This window comes from Lathyrus oleraceus, chromosome 2, assembly GCF_024323335.1.
Source record: "Lathyrus oleraceus cultivar Zhongwan6 chromosome 2, CAAS_Psat_ZW6_1.0, whole genome shotgun sequence".
In the NCBI taxonomy this organism is placed as follows: Eukaryota; Viridiplantae; Streptophyta; class Magnoliopsida; order Fabales; family Fabaceae; genus Lathyrus; species Lathyrus oleraceus.
The window spans coordinates 464,320,381-464,345,080 of record NC_066580.1 but is presented as its reverse complement, the minus strand read 5'-3'; the positions used below and the strand labels follow the sequence as shown (position 1 = coordinate 464,345,080).

At 39.7% G+C, this 24,700-nt stretch overlaps 1 non-coding gene across 1 annotated transcript; it reads right to left on the bottom strand.

Annotated features, from left to right (window-relative positions):
- Nucleotides 1–2,084: 2,084 nt before the first annotated feature.
- On the bottom strand, nucleotides 2,085–2,191 carry LOC127124851 (small nucleolar RNA R71). The gene has a single exon (XR_007804329.1). It is a non-coding gene; the product is annotated as a small nucleolar RNA R71 (small nucleolar RNA).
- Between the last annotated feature and the right edge of the window lie 22,509 nt (nucleotides 2,192–24,700).

Here is a 24,700-nt window from a genome sequence, read left to right as displayed (position 1 = left end):
CAGGTTTTTACTTTAATCGGAGCCCCGATCGAGAAAAGGAGTGAAAAAGGGCTAAAAACCCTAAAATTCAGCATTTTGTGCTTATGGCTTACCCCATGGCGGGCGCCACAGACCAAGCCATGACGTGTCCAAGTCCAACTTCCTCAACTCCCACGTTTCCCCACTTCATCCACTAAGGCGCCCCACTTTGTGCTTGTGGCGGGCGCCACAAGAAGGAAACGGTTTCCTCTATTTTCAAGTTGAAGGGCATCCAAGTCAATTCCACCTTTTTTATTTTCCTATAAATAGAAACGCGAATTCAGTTTTACAACCATCCAAACTTAGAACAGAGGCAAACTCAGAAGCAAATTTGTTTCACTTAGGCATATATTCAGTATTTTATAGTGGTAGTCGCTTCGCATTGGAGTGTTACCACAATTGTGTCATCAAGTCTGTGATAGAGTCTGTAATCGAGTTTGGAGCACTTTGGAAGGAAGTTAATCCTGCCGCCATTTACATTTCCGCATTGCAATTTATTCAGCCCTCCGATTGGAGCAGGTTTTTATTGCTCGCCTTTACTTTATTTATTTCCCGCACTCGCTTTTACTTTATTTATTTCCCGCACTCGCTTTTACTTTATTTATTTCCCGCACTCGCTTTTACTTTATTTATTTCCTCGCAGTCGCTTTAAATTATTTATTTCCTCGCACTCGCACTACTTTTATTTACTTTAATGCACTTTTACTTTACCATGTCTAACTAAATCTAAAAGGTTAGAATGTAAGGATCGTAATTAAACCGATAATCTGTACAATTGTTCGTAGAAACACTTGAGGGCTATTTTAACTTTCAACTTAAGTTTTCCCGCACTTCAATTCCGTTGGGTAAGATCGAAAGCCGTCCAACGTCTTTATAAACTTAATTGTTTTTAACTATTTCAAAAACAGCGAAAGCGCTTTGTCTAGTTCATTAGGAGTTTTTAACATCAAGGAGAAAAGAGATTTTAAAACTATTTTAGGACGCGTTTATAAGCTTAGAGTCTGGTTCGTAAGAACCTCTTTTGGTTAAGAAATCCAGGTTATAATACTTTTCAACTTAGTTAAGATACTATATTTCTTAAAAATAGGTTTACTACTCTAACGCAATGCGCGCCTTTTTATAAGTGACAATAAGAGGGTTTGATTAGGGAGTACAACTCGGTTCTGAATACGCGAAAGCGATAGTTCCTGTTAAATTAGTTCTTTTCAAAGTAGGAAACATTGCCCATAAGTAGTTCTATTAGTAAGTACTTGGATTATCAACTGATTACGTGAATTACATTCGACCCTGTCTTTATAAATTATATTCTATTTTCAATACTTTACTTTTCATTGCACACTACAAAAACACCTATTTTGACTGCCTTTGATAAACACCATAACAACAGATAACGATAGACTGACACTTGGTCTCTGTGGTTCGATAATCTTTTATATTACTCTGACGCGTTCGTACACTTGCGAACACCAAGTTTAACAATGCATCAAGTTTTTGGCGCCGTTGCCGGGGACCAATTTTGTCAAATTTCATTTTCCTGTTGTTATATCGTTTAGACTTAGGTTATTTCCCGCCGGTCAATGCGAAGAACTCGCAGTACCGGAAGTTTAAGTTTAGTAAATCCTCTGGCGGAACCTGAACGTTACGCTCACACACGTTTATTCTTTCATAGAATTAAGAGAGCTATGGCCGAAGATCAAAACCAAAGACCTCTTAAAGATTTCGCTCAACCATCTAACGAAGAACCTAGTTCTAGTATAGTAAACCCAATCATCCCAGCCAATAATTTTGAACTTAAACCATCCTTGTTGCAATTAGTGCAACAGAGACAATTCGCGGGTCTCGCTACCGAGAACCTTAACCAACATTTAAAAATATTTCTTCAATTAGCAGATACTTTTAAAACCAATGGAGCTTCTCCTGAGGCAATACGTTTAACATTATTCCCTTTTTCCCTCAGAGATAAAGCCCTATCATGGTTAGATTCCCTTCCACCCAATTCCATTACGACTTGGGATAACCTTAGAAGAGTTTTTCTTGCTAGATATTTTCCCCCGAGTAAGACCGCCATTCTTCGAAACCATATAACTAGATTTACCCAAAACCAAGGAGAATCGTTGTTCGAAGCTTGGGAGAGATATAAAGAGTTATTACGAACATGCCCACATCATGGTTTAGAAAATTGGTTAATCATTCAAACCTTCTATAATGTACTTCATTATAACACAAAGATGACCATCGACGCTGCCGCAGGCGGTGCTCTGATGAACAAACCTTACCCTGAAGCTAGTGCCCTCATTGAAGACATGGCTCAAAACCATCAATCATGGGGAGTCGAACGAGCGACAGTGGAGAAGAAGGAAGCCTAAGGAGGAGTGCATGAACTAAGCTCTATAGACATGATGCAAGCTAAAATGGACGCATTAGCTCTCAAAGTCGAGCATATGTACACGAACCCGAATACTGTAGCCGCAGTTTCGTCGGATTGTGAGATATGTGGAACCCAAGGACACCAATCTGCAGAATACAGTCTATTAAACGAAACCCACTCCGAGCAAGTGAACTACACCCAAGGGAACCCATATTCAAATACTTATAACCCTGGATGGAGGAATCACCCTAAATTCTCCTATAAAAACAATAACCCAATTCAAAATAATGCACCTCCGAGACCTAGTTATCAAGCCCCTAGGTCAAATCAACCTATGAAACCTGTACCACCAAAGTCGAGCCTTGAGAAAATTATGGAAAATTTTATCACCGCTCAAACCCAACAAAACAAGGAGTTCATGAACCAAAACATTCATGTTAACGAATTGATTACTCAGTTAGGAACCAAGGTTGACCAAATAGTTACTCATACCAAGATGCTTGAAACACAGATCTCTCAGGTAGCTTTAAACCAAACCCCTCAGACTACACCTGGAGGATAATTCCCTGGACAACCTCAACAAAATCCGAGAGGACAAGCCAATGCCATTACCCTAAGAAGTGGGAACGCTTATGATGAGCCACCAAACCCAAGACTGAGTGAACCCGAAACTTCTAAGGAATGTACCAAACCCCCGGACGAAGTAAAGGAACCAGAAGAATCTGAAAACCAGGATGGTCGAGAGAAAGGAGAATAACCTAAAGATAAGATTTACGTACCGCCCCCGCCATATAAACCACCTATACCATATCCGCAAAGACTCAAACAAACCCAGATCAATAAACAGTACCAAAAATTTATAAAAAAGTTATAGAAAAACTTCATGTAGATATCCCTTTCACAGAAGCCATCACCCAAATACCTTCTTATGCAAAGTTTTTGAAAGACATCCTTACCAACAAACGTAGACTTGACGATCCGAAGCCTTTGGAATGTAATGCTATTTCCGAGGACAAATTAGCAAAGAAAGATAAAGATCCTGGAAATTTCTCCATTCCTTGCCTTTTGGGTAATCATGTCATCGTTAAAGCTTTTCTAGACTTAGGAGCTAGTGTGAGCTTAATGCCTCTAGCAGTTTGTGAGAGGTTAAACTTAGGAGAATTACAACCCACTAAGATGTCACTTCAGTTAGCCGATAGATCTGTCAAATATCCGATAGGCATTTTAGAAGATGTCCCTGTTAGGATAGGTCAACTATTTATCCCTATTGATTTTGTCGTCATGGACATCAAAGAGGACAATGATATACCAATTCTTCTAGGTAGACCATTCTTATCGACTGCAGGAGCCATAATAGATGTCAAGAAAGGAAAGTTGACATTTGAGGTAGGTGACGAGAAAATAGAATTTATACTTTCGAAATTTCTTATGGCACCTGCGATGGGAGACTCGTGTTATGCCTTAGATATCATTGATGAATGTGTTAGAGAATTAAAACAAAAAGAAATTATCAAGTTACCATCAACCCCCATAAAGGAAGATGATGACTTTAAAGAACCTTACATCGATGATAACCTTTTAGAATGTTTATCCCTTACCCCAGATCCTATGCCATGCCCTAAGAAACCAACCTTAGAACTTAAGGAACTTCCTAAGAACCTGAGATATGAGTTCCTCGAAGAAAAGATGAACCGTCCAGTTATAGTCAGTGCTACCTTGAGCCAAGAGGAAACGAACAAACTTTTAGACGTTTTGCAAAGACATCCCTCAGCCTTAGGATATAATATCTCTGACCTGAAAGGTATAAGCCCGTCCGTATGCATGCATCAGATTTCGTTAGAAGAAGATTCAAAACCCTCTAGGGAGCATCAGAGAAGAATAAACCCTATAATGAGTGATGTTGTTAAGAAGGAAGTTCTTAAGTTGCTTGAGGCAGGTATAATCTACCAGATCTCGGATAGTAAGTGGGTGAGCCCTGTGCATGTAGTACCTAAAAAGGGAGGCATCACAGTCGTGCAAAACGATAAAGGCGAACATGTAGCAAAACGTTTAGAAGGAGGATGGCGGATGTGTATAGATTATAGAAAATTAAATAAAGCAACTAGGAAGGATCATTTCCCTTTACCATTTATAGACCAGATGTTGGAGCGTCTAGCCAGACACTCTTACTTCTGTTATTTAGATGGGTACTCTGGATTCTTCCAAATACCTATTCACCCCGAAGATCAAGAAAAAACTACTTTTACATGCCCCTATGGAACCTTTGCCTACAGACGAATGCCTTTCGGCCTCTGTAACGCCCCAGCTACTTTCCAACGCTACATGATGTCAATCTTCGCAGATTACCTTGATGGTATCATGGAAGTGTTTATGGACGATTTCTCGGTTTGCGGATTCGATTTCCACAATTGCCTTGCTAACCTTGAGAAAATCCTGGATAGATGCGTGGAGGTAAACCTCGTGCTAAATTGGAAAAAATGTCATTTCATGGTGACCGAAGGAATAGTTTTAGGACATATAGTTTCCAAAAAAGGTATAGAGGTAGATAAAGCTAAAATAGAAGTTATAGAAAAACTAAAACCACCAAAAACAATCAGAGATGCTGAATAACTAAACCGTTATATTAAGGACTTCTCCAAAATAACTCTACCGGCGTTTTATTAAGGACTTCTCCAAAATAACTAAACCGTTAACCGGACTTTTAATGAAAGATGCTGAATTCATTTTCGACGAAAAATGTAATGACGCATTTAATCTCTTAAAGCAAGCATTAATCTCTGCACCTATTATGAAACCGCCCGATTGGTCGGAACCTTTTGAGATAATGTGCGATGCTAATGATTATGCAGTTGGAGCCGTTCTAGGACAAAGGAAAGATAAAAAATTACATGCCATTTATTATGCCAGTAGAACCCTAGATGCTGCCCAACTTAACTACGTAACAACTGAAAAAGAATTACTCGCTGTAGTTTTCGCTATAGACAAATTTAGATCTTATCTAGTAGGAGCAAAAATTATTGTTTACACCGATCATGCTGCCATTCGTTACCTATTAAGTAAAAAAGATGCCAAGCCCAGGTTATTCCAATGGATTCTATTACTACAAGAGTTTGATTTAGATATAAGAGATAAAAAAGGCACTGAAATTGTAGTAGCCGATCACCTTTCTAGGCTAGAACATCTAAAACCTGAACTAGTACGTATAAATGATGATTTTGCCTATGATAGACTGATCGCTAAAGTAGAAACCATTGAAGACAATAACCTAGACCTTTATGAGCACTCCCAAAATTCCTTAGCAATAAGTAACGTACCATGGTATGCAGATTTCGTTAATTACCTAGCTGCTGATATAGTACCCCCTGATCTTGACTACCACCGCAAGAAGAAATTCTTCCACGATGTGAGAAACTTCTACTGGGACGAACCGCTCCTTTTCAAAATGGGGTAAAGATGGCATTTTTCGCCGTTGCGTTCCAGAAGAAGAGGTAAATAATATTATCGAGCATTGTCATTCTGCACCTTATGGTGGACATGCGAGCACCTCTAAGACATACACCAAGATTCTTCAAGCTGGCCTATTCTGGCCTACCATGTGGCGTGATGTCTATGCTTTCATTGTCAAATGTGATAGATGCCAACGCACTGGAAACATTTCAAGACGTGATGAGATGCCTCTAAGAAACATTCAGGAAGTAGAACTCTTTGACGTATGGGGTATAGATTTCATGGGACCTTTCCCACCATCCTTAGGGAACAGGTATATCTTAGTAGCTGTAGACTATGTGTCTAAGTGGATTGAAGCTATAGCCGCACCCACAAACGACACTAGGGTAGTAATCAAATTATTTAAAAACTATATATTCCCTAGATTTGGAACACCACGTTTGGTCATAAGCGATGGAGGATCACACTTTATATCGAGAATATTTGACAAACTTTTAAGAAAATATGGAGTTAGGCATAGAGTAGCAACACCATACCACCCATAAACTAGTGGCCAAGTAGAAGTATCTAATAGGGAGATAAAACAAATCCTAGAGAAAACTGTTTCTATTTCTAGGAGAGACTGGTCTCAAAAGCTTCAAGAAGCATTATGGGCCTATAGAACCGCTTTCAAAACCCCTATAGGAACTACTCCTTACCAACTAGTTTATGGAAAATCTTGTCACTTACCATTCGAGTTAGAGCATAAGGCCTATTGGGCCATTAAAACTTTGAATTTAGACTACTTAGCCGCTGGAGAAAAGCGTATCCTGGACATTCATAAATTAGAAGAACTTAGGCAATCTGCCTACGAAAATGCAAAAATATATAAAGAGAGGACAAAAGCCTATCATGACAAAAGAATAGTAAAGAAAAACTTCAATGTAGGCGATTCTGTTCTCCTTTTCAACACTAGGTTACGACTTTTCCCTGGAAAGCTACGTTCAAGATGGACTGGCCCCTTCGAAGTATCCAAGATTCTGAGATCCGGAGCCATAGAAATCAAGAACGATACCTGTAGTCCATTCATTGTAAATGGACAAAGATTGAAGCTCTATGAAGGAGGAGACATTCCAGCATACTACTCAAGCCACACCCTGATTGATCCACCGATTCATACTATTACAGGTGTATAAGTTCTAACCGTCAAGCTAATGACGTTAAACAAGCGCTGCGTGGGAGGCAACCCATGGTTTTTCTTTTCATTTTACTTTTTTTTTCGCATTTATTTACATTTATTTTTATCTTTATTTTATTTTATCTTATTTTGCATTGAGACTAAAGTTTGAATGGTTTGTATTTTCAGGATCACTTTCCTAACTTTTACAGGATGCAGGGTTTTGATGACATGCATGTTGCCTATAGAGACAATGCTCAGAGGGAGCGCTACATTGCTTTATACCACTGCCCTATGGCACCCACACGTTACCCTGATCAGCATTGTATGGAGGCACTGGGTATCGGGCCTAGTATCAGATTCCTTAGCCACCAGCTCCATTAGGACGAATTTGCTGATGACTTGAATAACACATATAGGAACCTGACCTTGGAGTTCCTGAGTTCATTCGACTACGACCCATATTCTGGACCAGATGGGTATACTACTTTCAGACTTTTTGGAGTTGAGTACTCCTTCATCCAGAAAGAGTTCGACGACTTATTGGGTTTCCAGACCATTCCTGATGCTATCCCGGAGACACCTTTGGGATATTTTCTGGGTAAGGAGGTGGAGAAGTTTTGGAGTGATATATCAGGTGGCGGAAGCCAGGATCCATCTACACAGTTATCTTATGTCATACATAACCCGGCATTCAGATATTTTCAGATGATATTAGCACATTCCTTCTTGGGAAGACAGGATGCAGAGACTCTACTAAGTGAAGAGGAGATCTTCCTACTATTTTGCGCATCCCAGTCTCGCCCAGTAGCATGTGGGAACTTTTTATTGAATAATCTCAGCGGTATCTCTAGATCCACTGAAGGAGTCATCCATGTTGGTGGAATCATCACACAGATTGCTGTCGCTTTGGGTCTATCTCACAAGCTGTTGCATCTTCGGACCTACTGTGGATATACTACCATGGACATTGATTTCTGTTTGACCAGAGGATTGATGAGGAGAGCCTCTTTCCACCCATGTCAGTTCCGATTGCTAGTCGACAGTGAGGCCATCAATTACTTCATATTGCCAGACCCTATGATGACCAGTGTGCATGATCCAGCGAATTGGAGTTATGCTCTAGAGGGCCAGGGAGAGACCGTTGAGGAGCCGAGATCGCCCCCAGTTTCTGAATACACACCTGCACCATCATCTCCTAGAATCACTGTTCTCTCTAATAATCATTCATTGCAGACACCCGACATACGCACCCAGATTGCTGAGTGCCGTAGAGAGATTGTAGCGCTTAGACAAGAAGTGGCGGACCTAACTTTACAGATTGGAGTGTCTGATCTCACCCATGCTACTGAAGCCGACAGTCTATATCAGGAGATCGCAGAGCTCAGGCAGGAGATAGCCGTGCTCCGTGGATCCACTCAGGCAGACGACTCCCCTGATACATGATCTCACCATTTCATTTCACTTTAGTTTTCCTTCATATATTTATCGTATTTGCATTACTCAATTTTTTTATCGCATTTGGATATATATATAAACTACTAATATACATTAGTATTTCTATTTTTATGTACATATGTTTTATATTTTATTTGCATTTTAATTATTTATTTATTTATATTTAATTTCTATTTTTTGTTTTTGTTTCAGTTTCACTTTTTATTTTCGCTTTTATTTTTATACAATTTATGCAAGTCGAAGAAACTAGGAGAATCACAAGACAAATGCTATCCAGACCCCTCAAAGCCAAAAGACAAGCGAAGCCAAACCAAAGGACCAAAATCTGGCCCAGCCAGATTTTTCCTTGTAGCGCCCGCCATAGGACCTGTGGCGCCCGCCACAGCGTCTGTAAATGGTCAGGGCAGACCACTTTTCTTCACCATTTTTGCAACTTACAACCTCCAAAACCCATTTTTTCACCTTGGAAAAAAGCCCTTGAACCCATAAAAAGCTCATACTTTCCTAACCATCATACCACACAAATCGCAAATCCACTTTCCATTTTCGATTTCATTCGCCGGATTTTGTAAAAATCCAACCTTTTCACCAACCAATTCATCTTCTTCATCCACATTTCAAGAGCATTCAAATGGAGTTCAACGGATTCATTCTTCGAGGAGGGAAACAGGGGGAGAGACAAAGAAAAATCATTGAACGGTTGCAAAATTGGGAAATCCTCCCGACAAGGTATGTTGATGAAGATTGTCTCTATACTTTAGGTATCTACCATAGCGTTTTTCATTTATTAGACATCTTAGGTTTGCATAATTTCTTTACCATCAAAGAACCCACCTATGAGCGGTTGACAATCGAGTTTTTAAGTTCCTTAATTTATATTTTCAGCCCTAACACTGCTAGCACAGTCGGTACTGTCAAATTTAGAATGTTTGCTGTTGAGTACCAATTCAGTACCGATGAACTAGCCAGCCTATTAGGGATCCCTCATGGGGAAGGTGCTATTTGTGAGGCCCCTTTGGATTCTGAATGGTCTGTTGAGGTATTTTCCTTCTGGGAGCGTTTATCAAACGTTTCCATAAACTCTTTTGAAGGAGTTCTTGCCTCAACTATCCATAACCCGACCATCAGAGTTTTTAGATATCTGTTGGCATGCACTATTTTTGGTCGGGAGAATCCAAATAAGGTTAACGCTAAAGAGCTTCTATATTTGCAAGGAAGCCTCACAAATAGGAGAATTAATTCGGTTCCGTTTATGCTCGCCCATATGATTTTAACTTTGAATAAGGCGGGACCGATTTCTTTTGGTGGATTGATTACGTCTATTGCTCGGGCACTTAACCTGAACAATGAGATGGCTACCCTAAACCCCTTACCTCCTCGCACAATTAACTTAAAATTTCTGAGAGACATGAAATTGTGTCGCTCAAGGAGAGAAGGAGGTTATACACTTATGGTTCATGGTGTAGCCATCCCATCTGTTATTCTACCTTGCACTAGACGTACCGATATACGTGACGAGAGGAATTGGACCTACGATTTAGATGCTCCACCTGTTTTGGGTCCTCTTCCTCCTAACATTCCTGATGAGGCGGGACCAGACACTGATGATGAATATGATTGGAGAGAGAGATCTCCCGTGCCACATGTGTCCCCCCATCATCCTTCACCACCACACACCGCACCATCTTCTTCTTCTGCAGGTACCACTCCTGGCTTCTATATTACAGAGGAGATGTGGCGAGACCACATGGCTAGAGAGCAGAGGCGCGATGACTTACTCTCTACCATCCAGCAACAAATGGTGGACAGCATGAGCTTTATGCAAGAGTCGCAGCGGAGGACAGACAGGTCCTACGAGACTGTTCTATAGTCTATGCTTGCGATAACAAATACACAAGCCCGTCAACAATACTACCACCAACAACACTATGCTCTCATAGAAAACACTCAGGGCACCATTCTAGGTCACCTTCGAGACGTGAGGACCGCTCAGGATGCCCTGCAGGCGAGGATGGATCAAAGAGACCGTCGTCGTTCCCGATCCCGTCATCCACCTCAGGATGGCAAGGGCACTAGTGGTCAGCAATAGGGTTGTCAGGTAACCCCTCCTTATCTTATTTCGAAACATTGGGGACAATGTTCGATTTAAGTGTGGGAGGAGCATTTATTGTTCTCCTTTTATCTTCGGTTTTATTTGTTGTTTTGAGATTATTTATTTCCTTTTAGTTGTTTAATTTCCCTCTTAGTTGTTTAATTTCCTTTTTAGTATAATGCATGAGTCTGACGAGCCACCGAATATAGTAGATCTTTAGTATAATCTAATCTCCCCATACCTTTTAGCCCCACCAAATTTTTTTTGCAAAAGAAAACAGTGCTATTCCGAATGTTTTCAGGTTTTTAAGACATGTTTTGAGTAAGGATGCGGTGACTTGGGAGAACTTTGCGAAACATCAGTATTATTTTAGCACCATAGACTTCGTAAATATAGGAATCATTCCCGAAACCCCATATACCATGGCCTTAATCATCATTTCCGTATAAGTCCTTAGTAGTTTATCTCAGCAATCAGCTCCGGCCTACGCATCCTCTACGTAGGGGACCGATGCAAATAAGTGAATGATCCAAAAAAACAAAAAAATAAAAGAAAGCAAAAAGGCAACTCCGGTATAGGTGACCCTCACAAAGTCATTTAAACCAAAGGATTGTAAAAAAATTGCTAGAAAAAGAAAAAGAAAAAGAAAAAGAAAGAAACTCACCCACTGTTGGTTGGTTCAGAGGTATCTGGCACTGAACTCGGTAGGGCGGATTACGATCCGATCCCCCACAACTACAGTTGGGTCCAATAAAAGGGTTTACACATATTTATGTGCCAGGAAACCCATGCTCAGATCATAATCACTAACAGGCCACTCTACTATGAAGCATGTACGAATAACGGGCTTAAATTGATTGCGCCTGAATGAAAAGGACATAAAAGGAGATGAAGAGGCAGGCCTAGGTGTTGTGGGATAATATGGGTTGGTTAATATAGGAATGAAGTTTATGTCCGTATTTGCGGATTAGTGTCATCATGATACCCTTAGTTCACTCAGTTAGTACCTATCACTGCATCCCGACTTGAACTTAGAATTTTCACCTGAAGCACTCGTTTACACCAGTCTTTCTTTTATGAGCTTTTCAATGTTTTGCTTGAGGACAAGCAAAGGTTTAAGTGTGGGAGAGTTTGATCACACTAAAATTTACATATTTTCGACTCCGATTTCACATGCATTCTAGTTATTTTATTGTCATTTTGTTGTGTTATTACTATGTTTTCCTTTGTTTTTAGATTTTTACTTTAATCGGAGCCCCGATCGAGAAAAGGAGTGAAAAAGGGCTAAAAACCCTAAAATTCAGCATTTTGTGCTTATGGCTTACCCCATGGCGGGCGCCACAGACCAAGCCATGATGTGTCCAAGTCCAACTTCCTCAACTCCCACGTTTCCCCACTTCATCCACTAAGGCGCCCCACTTTGTGCTTGTGGCGGGCGCCACAAGAAGGAAATGGTTTCCTCTATTTTCAAGTTGAAGGGCATCCAAGTCAATTCCACCTTTTTTATTTTCCTATAAATAGAAACGCGAATTCAGTTTTACAACCATCCAAACTTAGAACAGAGGCAAACTCAGAAGCAAATTTGTTTCACTTAGGCATATATTCAGTATTTTATAGTGGTAGTCGCTTCGCATTGGAGTGTTACCACAATTGTGTCATCAAGTCTGTGATAGAGTCTGTAATCGAGTTTGGAGCACTTTGGAAGGAAGTTAATCCTGCCGCCATTTACATTTCCGCATTGCAATTTATTCAGCCCTCCGATTGGAGCAGGTTTTTATTACTCGCCTTTACTTTATTTATTTCCCGCACTCGCTTTTACTTTATTTATTTCCCGCACTCGCTTTTACTTTATTTATTTCCCGCACTCGCTTTTACTTTATTTATTTCCCGCACTCGCTTTTACTTTATTTATTTCCCGCACTCGCTTTTACTTTATTTATTTCCTCGCACTCGCTTTAAATTATTTATTTCCTCGCACTCGCACTACTTTTATTTACTTTAATGCACTTTTACTTTACCATGTCTAACTAAATCTTAAAGGTTAGAATGTAAGGATCGTAATTAAACCGATAATCCGTACAATTGTTCGTAGAAACACTTAAGGGCTATTTTAACTTTCAACTTAAGTTTTCCCGCACTTCAATTCCGTTGGGTAAGATCGAAAGCCGTCCAACGTCTTTATAAACTTAATTGTTTTTAACTATTTCAAAAACAGCGAAAGCGCTTTGTCTAGTTCATTAGGAGTTTTTAACATCAAGGAGAAAAGAGATTTTAAAACTATTTTAGGACGCGTTTATAAGTTTAGAGTCTGGTTCGTAAGAACCTCTTTTGGTTAAGAAATCCAGGTTATAATACTTTTCAACTTAGTTAAGATACTATATTTCTTAAAAATAGGTTTACTACTCTAACGCAATGCGCGCCTTTTTATAAGTGACAATAAGAGGGTTTGATTAGGGAGTACAACTCGGTTCTGAATACGCGAAATCGACAGTTCCTGTTAAATTAGTTCTTTTCAAAGTAGGAAACATTGCCCATAAGTAGTTCTATTAGCAAGTACTTGGATTATCAACTGATTACGTGAAATTACATTCGACCCTGTCTTTATAAATTATATTCTATTTTCAATACTTTACTTTTCATTGCACACTACAAAAACACCTATTTTGACTGCCTTTGATGAACACCATAACAACAGATAACGATAGACTGACACTTGGTCTTTGTGGTTCGATAATCTTTTATATTACTCTGACGCGTTCGTACACTTGCGAACACCAAATTTAACAACGCATCACTTACCACTTTTCAAACCGCTGTTGATATTCCTTTAATTGCTTTTTTTTAAAGTTATTGCCTTTATTATTTAAGAAAACATGTTTTTTACTTTAAAACTTTAACTTCAAAATGATCACAATAAAATTTAATTCTAATTGGCTGAATAAATAAGAGTGGAAATAATTTGATAAAAATCTCAACTTTAGTTAATAGAATGGTAGTCTGTAAATGACAAGACTCCATAGATCTTTACAAAAGTTGAAAAATGGTAATTTACATGGAAAAGGGCTACGTCGAATACAATGACCACTTATCCTTCTACCGTCTTCAATATCCATTATGCTCTTAGCTTTGGTTGAAAGATGAATCAGAACCAAACATTATGCTCAAGAACGTCTTCAAGATTGAAGCTCAACAGGATGCAATTACTTGCCATAATCCCTAATTTTTGCATAAATTGCCCTAAGGTGGGGTAATCAATTTATCAGGATAATTTTTCTGTTTTATGTCTCTAACTTTTGCCTGGATCTCCCTTTCGGGTTTCAATCCACTGAGACGCTCATTTTTGCCTAAGCCGCCCTTTCAGGTTTTCAACTTAGCAAGTTATTCTTTTCTTTTTAGGCGAAGTATTTCTTGACTGCATCAGCATTCACAAGACAAGTAAACTCTTCACCCTCCATAGTTGTAAGAATCAAAGCACCGCCTGAAAAGGCTCTCTTAACAACATATGAGCCTTCATAATTAGGAGTCCATTTGCCCTTAGAATCTGGTTTGAAGGATAGAATCTTCTTGAGCACAAGATCACCTTCTCTGAACACACGAGGTATGACCTTTTTGTCAAAAGCTTTCTTCATTCTCTGCTGATATAACTGACCATGGCACATGGCAGTCAACCTCTTCTCTTCAATAAAATTTAGCTGGTCATGCCTGGTCTAACAACATTCAGCCTCAGTCAACTTGACTTCCATTAGTACACGCAATGATGGGATCTCAACTTCTACGGGGAGCACGACTTCCATACCATACACGAGTGAGAAAGAGGTTTCCCCTGTTGAAGTCCAGATGGATGTACGATACCCATGTAAAGCAAATGGGAGCATCTCATGCCAATCCTTATACGTCACAACCATCTTCTGAATGATCTTCTTGATGTTCTTGTTTGCAGCTTCAACTACCTCATTCATCTTAGGTCTGTAGGGAGAAGAATTATGATGTGCAATCTTGAAGTCTTTGCGAAGAGCTTCCACCATATTATTGTTCAAGTTAGATCCATTATCAGTAATGATCTTACTCGGCACACCATAACGGTATATAATCTGACTCTTGATAAAACTTACAACAACTTGCTTGGTTACATTCGCATACGACGCCGCTTCAACCCACTTTGTGAAGTAGTCAATTGCCACGAAAATGAAATGATGTCCATTCGACGCTTTAGGCTCAATCATGCCAATCATATCAATTCCCCACATGGACAAGGGCCACGGAGAGGAAATGACATTCAACAACATTAGAGGAACATGAATCTTATCTGCATATACTTGACACTTGTGGCATTTCTTCACAAACTTGCAATAGTCAGATTCCATTGTCAGCCAATAGTAACTTGCTCGCAACATCTTCTTTTCCATAACATGTCCATTGGAATGAGTACCAAAGGAACCTTCATGGACTTTAGTCATCAATAAGTCTGCTTCGTGTCTATCCACGCATCTGAGTAGAACCATATCGAAGTTTCTCTTGTATAATACATTACCATTCAGGTAGAAGTTGCCGACTAATCTTCTCAAAGTCTTCTTATCTTTCAAAGATTCCCCAGACGGGTAAATCTGACTTTGGAGAAAACTCTTAATATCAAAATACCACGGCTTTTCATCTTTGACTTCTTCAACAGCAAACACATGAGCTGGCCTATCAAGACGCATCACAGTCAAATTAGGAACTTCATTCTAATACTTTACCACAATCATTGAAGCCAATGTTGCAAGAGCATCTGCCATCCGATTTTCATCTCGAGGGATATGATGAAGCTCAACTTTTGTAAAGAAAGTTGAAATCCTCCTCACATAATCTCTATAGGGTATCAAACCAGGTTGATTCGTCTCCCATTCACCTTTGATCTGATTCACAACCAAAGTTGAGTCTCCATAGACGTCGAGATATTTTATTATGAGATCAATGTCCTCTTTAAGCCCCATAATGCAAGCTTCATACTCAGCCATATTGTTCGTACACTTGAAAGTCAATCTAACTGTAAATGGAAAATGAGTGCCTTGAGGAGTAATAATCACTGCCCCAATACCATTACCATATTGATTAATAGCTCCATAAAATACCATACCCCAATGGGAACCAGGTTCTGGCCCTTCTTCAAGCAATGGCTCATCACAATCTTTCATTTTCAAGTACAAAATCTCTTCATCGGGAAAATCGTACTGCACTGACTGGTAATCTTCAATTGGTTGATGAGCCAAATGGTCAGCCAAGACGCTACCGTTAATCGCTTTCTGAGATCGGTATTCGACATCATACTCTGATAACAACATTTGCCAACGGGCAATCCTCCCGGTTAAAGATGACTTCTCAAAAATATACTTGATTGGATCCATTTTGGATATCAACCAAGTGGCATGATTCAACATATACTGACGCATACACTTGGCAACCTAAGCCAATGTGCAACAAGTTTTCTCTAGCATAGAATACCGAGTCTCACAGTCGGTAAAATTATTACTGAGGTAGTAAATAACATAGTCTTTCTTTCCAGTTTCATCTTGCTGACCTAGAACACAAACCATACTCTCTTCAAGCACTGTCAAATACATGATCAAAGGTCTTCCTTCAACAGGTGGAGACAGAATCAGAGGCTCAAGCAGATACTATTTGATACTGTCAAAAGCTTTATGGCAATCTTTGGTCCAATCACAAGACTGATCTTTCCTAAGAAGCTTGAATATAGGCGCACATGTGGCATTCATATGCGAGATGAATCTTGAGATATAATTCAAGTGGCCGAGAAAACCTCTGACTTTCTTCTCAGTTTTGGGAGCATGCATTTCTTGTATTGCTTTTACCTTGGCAGGATCAACTTCAATACCCTTCTCACTGACAATAAAGTCCAACAACTTGCCAGAACGAACACCAAAAGTACATTTATTGGGATTCAAGTGGAGTTTGTACTTCCTCAATCGTTGGAATAGCTTTAACAAATGCTCGACATGTTCTTCCTCGTTAATGGATTTAGCAATCATATCATCAACATAAACTTCGATCTCTTTGTGCATCATATAATGAAAAAGAGTAGTCATTGCTCTCTGGTAAGTTGCACCGGCATTCTTTAGACCGAAAGGCATCACTCTATAACAGAATCTTCCCCAGGGTGTAATGAATGTGGTCTTCTCCATATCTTCGGGTGCCATCTTGATCTGATTATAACCGGAAAATCTGTCCATAAACGAAAAGACTTTGAATTTAGCTGTATTGTCTACCAACATATCAATGTGTGGCAGAGGGAAATCTTCTTTCGGACTAGCTTTGTTCAAATCTCTATAATCAATGCACATGTAGACTTTTCCATCCTTCTTAGGAACAGGCACAATATTGGCCACCCATTACGGATACTCAGTAGTAACAAGGAAACCAACATCAATATGCTTCTGCACTTCTTCTTTGATCTTTACTGCCATATCAGGATGAGTCCTTCTCAACTTCTGCTTGACTGGCGGGCATTCTGGCTTCAACGATAATATATGCTCCACAATCTCATAATCCAAACTAGGCATGTCTTGATAGGACCAAGTAAACACATCTGAATAATCTCATAGAAGATCAATAAACCCCTTCCTAACTTATGGACAATTGAGACCCAATCTTGACTTCCTTCACATCATCCTTAAAACCCAAGTTGACTAACTCAATCTGCTCTTCAAATGGCTGAATGTTTTTTTCCTCGTGCTCAAGTAGGCGAGACACTTCACCAGACACTTCTTCATCATTTTCTTCCTCTGCCTCAAACACAGGGAATTCAATGTTTGGAGAAGGAGTATGATCATTGTATTCAATGGGTTTAGAAACCAACCTGCATAATGATTTGATATTTTGATTTTAGAGAAGTGAATTGCAACCAAATATTATACAGATGGACAATTATTATTATTTACTTATGTTTTTTGTGATTACCATTTTCAGAAAAGCAAAAAAGTAAAAGTAGAATATCATATATGTGGATGAATAGAATTGCACTTTATTAATGATCAAATTGAAAGATGCCAAACAATGTTCACTTCTACCTTAGGCATAGGAGAAGCATTTTCAAAAACAATAAAAGCAATTACTTAGAGCGATGCATAATAACAGGAACATCGACAGCGGTCCAATTGTTGCAAGCTTTTCCATGCGTCATAAAATTGGCGCAATCTTCATCTTTATCCCCCTTTATCACGGCAGTTAAGTGTTGTTCATTACCATGAATGAACCCTCTACGGAAATTGGGTTGCACATCTTCAGCCTTAATCACAGACGTCCCTTGTTGGAATCCCAAACCAGCTCTGCTCTTGTTCTCGAAGACCTCCACCATCCGGCCCCACTGATCAGAATTACCATCTTCAACAACTTTTTATGCGTCTTTGAAAGAGGACATAGGTGCCCCAACTCTCTTTTCTTCAGCAATAGATAGAGCTTGGAATGGAGTCCCAATCTCATCCTCAGCTTCAACATACAAAAAAGACGACAGGTGACTTACCAACAGAGGCTTCTATCCACCGTCGATAACAAGCTTACCATTCTTCACAAACTTCAACTTCTGATGCAGAGTTGATGTTACAGCTCCAGCTTCGTGTATCCATGGCTTTCCTAACAAGCAACTATAGGCCGGGTGGATGTCCATTACTTGGAAAGTAATTTCGAAATCACTCGGACCTATCTTCACCAGAAGGTCCACCTCTCCTATAAAAGTTTTGCGAGAACCATCAAAATCTTTGGCGATCACGCCACTGTATCTCATCGGAGCTCCTTGATACGACAATTTGTAAAGAGTTGACTTGGGGAGTACATTCAGAGAAGAACCGATATCAACCAATAGATTTGACAACGCGTCCTCCTTGCAGTTTATTGATATATGCAATGCTAAGTTGTGATTTCTGCTTTCCTCGGGAAGTTCTTCATCACAAAAGCTCAAGTTGTTGCAGGAAGTGATGTTAGCCACAATATGATCGAACTGGTCTAATGTTACATCATGCTCGACATAAGCTTGCTCCAACACTTTTTGCAATGCTTCTATGTGCGCTTCATAGTTCATAAGCAGAGACAACACTGAAATTTTGGAAGGAGTTTGGAGCAACTTCTCCACCACATTAAACTCGCTCTTCTTGATTAAACGGAATACCTCATCATCATCATTAGGCTTCAAACTGTTGGATTCATTAGACTGACATCTTGGAGCACTAACCGGATTTACCACAGGCACATCAACCTTCTTACCGACATATACATCTTCTACATTCTTCGGAAACACCGGCCCAAAAACACGACCACTACGGGTCACCTTTGTCACATCATTAATCCTCACAATAGAACTGGCGTAGGCAACGGAACCTCTTGACCATTCTCTAACATAGTAGCATTATACTAATACGGAACAACTCTATCAGATGTGTACGTGACTGGACCCGCTAACCGTATTACCAACGATAATACCGATCTATTGCTGATACTGTCATTGTTGTCGCTATCAAACTAAATTACCACCCTCTCTGGTGTCTTGAACACTAACACTATTATGTTGACATCATCTATATCCCTAGACTGATGAATATGTATTACATTCTCGTCCATCAAGCTCTGGATATCTCTCTTAACAACCGAACACCCTCGGGGGTTCACACTACAGATTGCACAACTGGCGCGATCATGCTCACAATCACTAATAGTACACAGGGTTTTATGCATCTCAACCAACAATCGACGAATTCGTCGCTCATCAAATATCCCGGAAAATCCCTGGACAACCATCCACCATATTGACAGAAGGATTACCATGAGCAGGTAATGGGTTAGCTTTGACATTTTGTGCACGGTCCTCAAAGGACACCGCCCCACTCTTGACCAAATTCTGGACTTCATACTTTAGTGGGTAGCAATTCTCGATATCATGGCCAGGAGCTCATTGGTGAAAGGCATAGTGAAGCTCTGACTTATACCACCATGGAAGTGGTTCTGGAATTTGTGGAGGATTTCTTGGTTTTAGAAGGTTCTTGAGAACCAAAGATGGGTACAATTCAACATAGGACATATGAATGGGGTCGAAAGAGACCTTCTTCCTCTCAAAATTCTGTTGTTTTTTATTATTGTTGTTGTTATTGTATTTGTTTGTTCTTTGTTGTGGTTGTTGTTGACGTTGTTGTTGAACTGGAATTGATTGATTTTTGGAAAATACTAGAATAACAGATGATACTTGATGATGGTTTTGACGGGGTTGCGGACTTCTTCTGACGTGAGGCCTCCTCTTCCTCCCAACTGATACTGCATTGGTTTCAGCTACCTTCTTCTAAGAGAAACTGTTACCATACCTCTTGCTTGATGATGCCTTTTCTTTAGACAATCGGCCCTCATGCACACCTTCTTCTAACCTCATCCCCATGTTTATCATTTCGGTAAAGTCACTGGGGGCACTTGCAACCATCTGCTCATAATAAAATGAGCTCAGGGTCTTGAGAAAGATCTTGGTCATTTCCTTTTCTTCCAAAGGAGGGGTAATCTAAGCAGCTAGCTCCCTCCATCTCTGGGCATATTCTTTGAACGTCTCCTTGTCTTTCTGAGACATCGACCGAAGCTGGTCCCTATCAGGCACCATATCCACACTATACTTGTATTGCTTCACGAAGGCCTCACCCAAATTATTGAACGTGCGGACACTCGCACTATCCAAACCTTTGTACCACCTCAGAGCGGCACCAGTCAGACTGTCTTGGAAACAATGAATAAGTAACTGATCATTATCAGTTTGCGTCGACATCTTTACATGACGAGATGGCTGAGCAGGCAAGTATTCCCCTTATACTTTTCAAAGTCAGGGACTTTGAACTTCATCGAGATCTTAACACTGGGAACCAAGCAAAGTTCCACATCACTCTTACCAAACAAATCCTTTCACCTCAAGGTCTTCAACTCCTTTCGCATCTCAAGGAATTGGTCTTTCATTTCATCTATCTTCTCATAAACATCCGGACCCTCAGACGACTCAGAATGGTAGATGGTGTCTTCAACACGAGGCAACGTGTGAACAATCGGAGGAGGAACATACATGACCGGGCTAGATGTCGACATGGAAGCAAAAGTAGGCACATAACCTTCAGACACAAAATTGGGCGGCATTCCCCATGGGAATCCGACAAGCATGGCAGGAGCGAACTGAGTGGTAGGCACGGTTGAAGTAACAACCTCTGATATGAAAGTCCTCTAAGAAGGAGGAGTTGCATGTATTGGAGAAGGTTGACTCTGAGCAGCTAACACAGACTCCATCATGGCAGTTAGGCGGGTGATCTCGTCCTTCAATTCTCGGTTCTCTTGCTCTAAGTGCTCCATGATTCTCAAATGATTGGCGCGGGTATTATATCGATGAGTCAACTTGGCTGAAGCACAGAAGAATAACCAATGAGACATCTAGAGAAAGAAAAACCTGCTATGCAAATGATGCATGAAATGCAATTCTTTGATTGTTTTTACTTTCAAGGAACATGATATTTTATTTGCAAATAAAATAATACAAATATAAGAGAAGAGGAAACTAATCATCCTAAGGGTCCCCTAACAACAATATCAGACGATCTGGCTGCAGGCGCGTACTTCCTTCAGATGCTTCGAATCTCGGACTCGAAAGAAGTCTTCATCTGAGCCTTCTCGAGGATAACCTAATCAACAATCTTCTTCCAAGCACCTGAAGGCTAAGGCATGCTAGAGGAATATGAAACCTCTAGCTCTCTCTGTCTCTTCACTGCTCGGTCTTCTAGAAGCTCAATAAGTGCATCTTTATCCTTAGACTCAAGTCGTAACTCCTCATGCTTTCTGCTCGAAGCATGGAATCGCTCTTCCCACATATCCTTCTCTTGCTTCATCATGGCGAGTGCGTCTTCCAACTCCTCTACATCTTGGTTAGGGAGAGTTGATGGCTCAACCACAACCATAGACATAGGTCTCTCACAAGCATAGGGCATCTTCAACTCCAAAGCTCTCTTCTTCACCCAAAGAGTGTAAGCTTCCAAAGCTACACAGTTGCATGGAGCAAGCTCGGATCTACCTTTCATGTGCACGTTATGCCAAGCATGCACCATCTTTTGCTTCAAATGTTGGGGATCTTTACCCTCTTGATCAAAAAGACCTTATAACTGAGTGTTATTACGTTTGTCTCTCAAGGGGAACCCAAGTTGACGACGAGCCAAAGCAGGGTTGTAGTTGATTCCTCCTTGTGTACCAATGAGAGGCACATTAGAGAATTCACCACAACTGTCAATAATATCCAAGCTACTTAATGAAGAATCATACCAAACTATATCATCATTAGTGAGAGACATAAGTCTCTGAGACACCTTAGACATTGTTTGTTCTCCACAAAAATAGGCGTCTGAGGCAAGTGCGAAATAAACCACTTGTAAAGAAGAGGAACACAAGATATAATAGTTCCACCACCTTTAGAATTCCTTAGATGCAAAGAGAAATACATATCACCCAACAAAGTAGGCACAGGATTTCCAATTAAGAACATTCTAATGGCGTTAACTTCAACAAAACCGTCAATGTTAGGGAACAAGGCCAATCCATAGATGAGCAACACAAAGATAGCTTCAAACATATCCACACTACCATCTTGAGAAAAGGCAGTAGCTTCCTTGATGAGGAACTCATAAGTCAACCCAAACATTCCTCCTTTCTTCACCCAATGAGCCTCAATCTCAGACTTCTTCAAGTGAAGAGCTTAATCTATGATATGAGATCTGGGAATCTCTTCTGATCCGCTAAAAGGAACTTTGCTAGAAATAGGTATTCCCAAGAGATGGGCATACTCCTCTAATATAGGCACAAGTTGATAATCAGGGAAAGTGAAGCAACGATAGAGAGGGTCGTAGAACTGAAGCAAAACACTCAAGATTCCTTCAACCACATAAGCAGATAACACACATAAAAGCTTCCCATGACGTTCTTAGAAATCCAAGGGATCTAATACAAAAGATGATAGCTTCCTTAACTCTTTCAAGTCAGGATATCTAAAATTGTACTTCTTAGTGTTCCTTCGTCCACAATCCATGGTCTGAAAATATTTGCAAATAAAACCTCAGTTCCTTGAAGCTATTTTTGGTGTGATGAATGTTATGACGCGCATGAATGCATGAATGCAACAACCACAAATAAGGGATCACACACAAGGCAAACAAAGGTCAAGGGATGAATTAAGTCATTATAAGGATCAATCATCCATTTTGATGGATTATGATTTTCACCTTATCAACACCCAAGTTCCATTGATAATGACAAGACTTGATTGGATCAACCAAGAATCAAGGGTTTGTTGTGAGTCACGAGCATGGAGTCAGGTTAAGAACCATCCCAAAGGAGTGTACTAAGAATAAAACCTGTAGATCATGTTTTAAAAAGTTCCCAGAGTCTTAATTCCATCTATCAGGTATTACAGGTTAGGAAGACTGACTCATCAACCCATAATATTCTCAAGAGAAACTCGTCTGAGTGTAGTATCGCGTAACAATTGTTATCAAGTCTACACTTGAGCAGTGTTCGCACTACATCCTAAAATAGGCCAAGATGGGCTAAATGTTCTACGGTCCTCAGCTTCTCGAACCCCAAATCAGAGAAAGTAATGTCTAACCACAAATAACTTATGTGACATTAATATCTCCAAAAGGGTCTCCACTGAGTAGATGGGTCTCAAGCCAACTTGTTAAGGACTACTCCACACAAGTCGAACATGACTATACCATCCTCCTATCTTAATTGCACTCATGTTCGGGTTAGGACTTATCTTACCACTCAGAGATCACCAAGCATAACAAGCAGATTATATCATACAAACAAATGTACATACATCAAATATACAATTATATACACACAAAAAAGTAGGCTAAACCCACTGAGGACTACTCCCCAACAGAGTCACCACTTAATTTTCTATAGCGGTAAATTTATGACCATTAAGTTATGGATAAACTTAACGTCAATTAAACCAGAGTCGCCACCGCACTTTTATTGTTTCCAAGGGAAAAGGGAAAAGTACGAAAAAACCTCAAAGATAAGAAGTTTTCAAATCAAAACTAATAAAATACCATAGATCACATTTAAGGGGGTTGGTTACATAGAGGGAAGGTGTTAGCACCCAAAGTGTCCTAGGTACTCCTAAGGAGCCCTTTTTTGTGTGTATGTGTTTTGGTATAAAATGATGTTTGCAATAAATAGAGTGTAGGGTTGAGAAAAGAATTCATTAATTATATTTTTGTGTTTGACAAGATCTTCGGACTTGTGCCTACGTACCAACATAAAATAAGGGATCAAAACCTCATAGTTTGTGGTAACAATTTCAAAGTGAATAAGTTGCTTTTAACAAAAGTTTAAGTTTAACAAAGGCACAAAAGGCCTAAAAAGGTTTGAATGAGTGTTGGTTCTTTTTGTCTTCTGAAATTTTAAGTCAAGTATAGTTAAGTTCATTTACAAATTGGATTAAGAAAAGAGTTTGAAAATACAATGGCATAAGGCCAAAGTTTCTAATTTGCAATAAAGTCTATGTTTAGAAAACACAAGAAAAGAAGATTTTTAAAAGGGGGGAGAGATTTTAATTAAAGAAGGTGGGAGGATATTAAGACACTAATCCTAAGCAAAAATTAAAAGTTAAGAGTTGAAAAAATTTGACCAATGGGATGCAATCCAATAGACAAGAATATCATATAGAAACCCAATTTCCCTTGGAATTTAGAATCAAGCAATATCAATACACACAATAGCAAGGTGAAGAGCAAGGCATCAAATAAAGATACCCACATCCAAGCTTAGCAACTCCATGATCTTCTTCATAATCTCCCATGTACCAGATGACATACTCCTCGAATGACTCAGAGATAGGCATTAGACATAGGTTCAAAGTAACAACTTCATCAAGACCATGTAGCAGATGAACTCAAAAGGGGTCTCAATACTTGCATCAGATGAAAGTTTTCTTCACAAGCACTTGGTTTCAGAAAAGTTGGCATTGGCCAAGTCCTTTTGTATAGGGTATGTTGCCTAATTATAAGTCCAATGTCTCAATCAAATCCAACAGTCCACATAAATCTTTTTTAGAGTTTTTGTTGTTAATATGTACATTAAGGTCAAAAGACCAGAAAGCCAAACA